This window comes from Hemibagrus wyckioides, linkage group LG10 (genome assembly GCF_019097595.1).
Source record: "Hemibagrus wyckioides isolate EC202008001 linkage group LG10, SWU_Hwy_1.0, whole genome shotgun sequence".
Lineage (NCBI taxonomy): Eukaryota > Metazoa > Chordata > Actinopteri > Siluriformes > Bagridae > Hemibagrus > Hemibagrus wyckioides.
This window is the reverse complement of record NC_080719.1, coordinates 22,483,401-22,487,916: the sequence shown is the minus strand read 5'-3', so window position 1 is coordinate 22,487,916 and position 4,516 is coordinate 22,483,401. Positions and strand designations below refer to the sequence as shown.

At 38.3% G+C, this 4,516-nt stretch overlaps 1 pseudogene; it reads left to right on the top strand.

The window, feature by feature from the left end:
- Positions 1 to 1,931: 1,931 nt before the first annotated feature.
- Positions 1,932 to 2,074, top strand: LOC131360980 (U2 spliceosomal RNA; annotated as a pseudogene).
- The last annotated feature ends 2,442 nt before the right edge of the window (positions 2,075 to 4,516 follow it).

The window sequence follows — 4,516 nt, the reverse complement described above, 5'->3', positions numbered from 1 at the left end:
ATGTGAATTTAATTGTTATTAACCTGAATCTTTACCAGATCTGATTTAGAAAGAGAAAAAAAATCTCATGTTTTTAGTTTCCTAAAAGTCAAGTCAAATTTCACTCATTGGACTTTCATTTAGTTTTAAAATAATAAGAATGTGCTTTGACAAACTCGAATTCAAGCATTCGAACAGATATTATTTATAGACACAGTTATTATTACACTTACAGTACAGTATACAGTACATTACACACTCTTAGAAGAAAAGTTTTGATATAAATTATTAAAGTGTTCTGCCAGGGACTTTATATATACCCCTCTGTAGATTCTACCCCTCTATACCCCTCTACCCCTCTACGATTACCTTTTCTTTTTATTTGATTTTATTTGATTTATTCTTATTAATGGGTTTCCTTTTTTTGTTTTTTGTCCTTTTACTGGAAATATTACAGAACTAAATATTTTAGATTATTGGCAGCTGAAATAACTGCAGTAGAATTACTTTTTGTAGTAATATTTAACACTGGGTAGATTTCAATTACTGAAAATATATGACAAAAATATCACTCAGATAATGAAAATAAAAACCTTAGCTAATAATGAATAGTGTAAGAATTTGAGAAATATGTTAGCTATAAGAAACAACAAGCACAAAAATCATTTTAAAAAATGATTTTAAAAGTCTCACATTAAGTTGTTAAATATACAAACTGGCATTAAAACATTAAACAAAAATTAAATTTAATTAAATTTAATATTTATTTAAATATTTAATTTCATTTAATTTAATAAACCCCAATAAACTTTTTTTTTCTAAGAATGTACAGTATTGCATCATTACTAAACATACGTGAATATATTTAATAAAAATTTGTTTTTTCATTTCTCTGGATCAGGAATTTTTCTAGCCAGAATGCACAACACAAGCTTTTTTCCCCCCGAATGTTAAGAAAATGTTAAGAATTTTCTTAACATATATTCTTATATTACATTTTTGTTCATCACATGCCACAGTTCCTTACAATTGGCAATAATTTCAGACAGTCCTAATGAATGAATGAATGAATGAATGAATGTGTGGCTCTGGGGAAGAAAATTTAAAAAAAAAATGCAGTATATCTGTAGTAGTAATTACTGTGTCCTTAATATCATTAACCGTGTGTGAGCTACAGCAGGATTTCGCTGTCCCCTTCATTAAATGCTCTTGAGAAAATGCCATGTTTATTGTACCCCCTAAGCTGAAACGAGATTTTCGCCCTTGCATCCACTCTCCTGCATTGAGTACTCTTCATTCTATGCCTCTGAATCACTAAATAATAAACTAGCACAGAGAAGTGCACTTCATTAAGCTGAAGTGGCCCTCGAGAGGCCTCATCTCATTCACGCCCAGAGAGAATGTAGCCAAATGACAGTGAGGCGCCTTAAATTCGGTACTTTCCATTTAAAAGCAATGTATTGTTGCGTCTGATGGAAATGTGGAGGAGAAAGGAAAGCTGGCAATGCGAGGGTTTTAATTAACGTTACCTTAAAGTTAATCTGATGTATACACACTTCAGCCAACTTTAGCTGCTCTGAGCAGTCGTTAGATTTGATTATGTTTATTAAACCTGGGCAACTTCTTTTCATTGGAAATTCCACAAGGATAAAGAGTGAGTCTGGGTCCACTAGCAAAGGCTAAACAAAATTAATTGTCTGTCACTCGCCTAAAGCAGTATGTACTCATAAGATAAGTTAAGTATGTAACTATGGGGACGCACTGTGGCTTAGTGGTTAGACCTGTTGCCTCACAGTAAGAAGGTCCTGGGTTTATATCCCGGGCTCGAACAGGCAGGGGCCTTTCTGTGTGGATTTGTGAGAATCACCTAGATACATTCCTGTGCATGTAAACACAAAGTCATAGTGCTAAAAGATGCAGTATTTGTAATAAATACCACCATCATTCAGCCGTCTGCTTCTCTAAGATCAAGTGTATCTGTTCTTGCCATATATTTAATGGATTTTTGGAAAATGGATATGGAACTAGGGCTTGCTCTGACCACTTGCTCTCTCCACCCCAGCATTGCAGTACCTCCGGGAAGGGTGCACCCCCCACCTTAGGGCAGAGGTGGCTCAAGTGGTTAAGGCTCTGGCTTGTTGATTGGATGATCAAGGTTCAAGCACCAGAGGTGCTGTATCATGGCTGACCCTGTGCACTGACCCCAACTTCCGAGTTTGGGATATGTGAAGACAGAATTTCACTGTGCTGTAATGTATAAGTGACAAATAAAGGCTTCTATTTTATTCTATCTTTCCTTAGAACCTTCTCTCACTACCATTTCTCACCAGACTGGTGCCAATTCAGGATAACAAAATCCTTCATAGACCTTCAGAGTAGTCACATAATCCTAGTACTATAAACTACGTAACTAGGTCTATTTCAAAAAGTTCTGTTTGACAGCTCCAGACCTTTAGAAGCAGTGAGAATCACCTGAGACACAAATGGCAACAATATTATGAAAAACAGGACACAGCCCAGGAAACTCACCAGAAAGTTTCACTGAGATAACTGTAGCATTCTAGACGGCTTAAGTTAACCTTGTAGAACTGTTCTGTTCAGGTAGCAGAAACACAAACTTCCCCTAGTGTCAGATCTCTGGTGCATCCCATTCAGCCCATCAACAGGTATCTATTACCTGTAGGTCAGCCTCTGTTTAGACAAAGGAGCCTCACAGGTCTTACCTCCATGACATATGAGATGGTCCATCCAGTCTAAATAGTATCACAGGGTGCACACCAGGCACAGCAAGAAACACTGCAGTTTGGCTTTAATCAAATGAATCACCAAATAAAGTTATATAACCTAGGGCAGGAACTCAACCAGCCTGGTCCTTTCACTCTATTACCAAAATCATCTTGCATAGACTCATAGTGAGGAATCATAAAGGGTTCCAGAAAGGAATTGTGTTTGAGAGGTAAATTGCATTCAAAAAGGCACCACTGAGATTCATCCACAGTGCTTTGATCTGTTAAGCTGGCAGCCAAATCCATCTTTATGATGGATACCTGCTGCTGTCTAGCAATACATGGAGAGAAATTGTGTTTTTTGAATCAGGCAATGCACTTCCAAGACCTGTGTACAAGTTTCCTGGAAGTCTGGGTTGCAGCCCATAGTTGGAAATTTATACAAAACCTGGCTGAGGGTGCCAAATCTCCATTTGGGACAGCGGCTCTGCCCAAGGAGGAAGATGCCAGGGTGTTCTTGCATGTCCACTGATGTGAACCAGTTCTTTGGTTGCATGGCTTGAACTACACTTGATATCATTTGCTTAGTTGATGGGCGGGTATCTAAGATGCGGTTTAACCCTCTCATATCAAGAATTGGATGAGAAATGGCATCCTTTTGCACCTGAAATTACTACAGAAGAGAATGAATGTGAAAGTCAAATATTTGCAGTCTGTTATTGACAAGCACAACAGGTCTTGAACTTTGTATCTCTGTGGCTTTGTCATCAGAACCCATGGATCTGCTGTACTTACCAGCCATAAAGGCAATAAGGGCCCTCTGTGGTACTCTTAAGTGATGGAGGGGTCCAAGGCCCTTCCTACAAATGGGCAGGAGGTACACAGACTCCTTTGTGGGACCTAATGGCATTGCTTTCCTTGACTAAGAATTGTACAAGTACATTCTGGTTGGCCATGTTGGTTTTGTAATTCTGAAACCTGCACTCTTCCGTCTTGGGCTTCTTTGGCAGCAGGCCCAGGGCTGATTACACAGGGCTGAGTTGTAAAAACCCTGCAGAACAGACCACACCTGACGCTGTACATAAACTCAGCTGGCAGAGTCACTCCACATCTTGGCCTGACGAACTGTCAATGAGTTCGTTTAACTTCTGTAAATTGCATTGATGGATCCAGTGCTAGCAGTCAGAACGGTTACCATTATTGCCAGAGTGGTCCAAACAGTAGATCATCAACAAAATCTTGTTTCAGCATGTTGACGTTGCATATCTGGACCTAGCATGTAGTGAGACCACCAGTAATGTGATACAGGCCTCAATGGCACAGATGTGGCCCAGACCAACCTACTAGATTGTCAGCTTTGAAGAATTTCCAGGATATGGTTATAGACATGGCATCCTCATGGTCCTCTGGGGAGAAACAAGAGGAAGGTGTAGTCACTGTGATATAAAGAGGGCTCAGTTGAAAGACATGAACAACATACTATATATAACAGATGAGAATAAGAAAGGGAAAGATGGCAGTGGTATTACAAATAAAGCTTCATTGGTCATTTTATGACTTTGATGGTATCCAGATGATTCAGGAGAGGAGGTTTGGTGTGATATATTTATCTGTATACATTATTTAGTGTGATAGTTTGTGGTTTGGGATGTAATTTCTCTCTTTTATTTCATTATGAACATCTCTGTTTCCATCTTCTTCCAGCTGTATTTGATTTTATAAAATTCAATTAACGAGTCACTCAGATTCATTTACCATTTGCTCTCCTAAATGTTTATTCAGCATATTCAGATTTATTCTTCAGTAGCTAA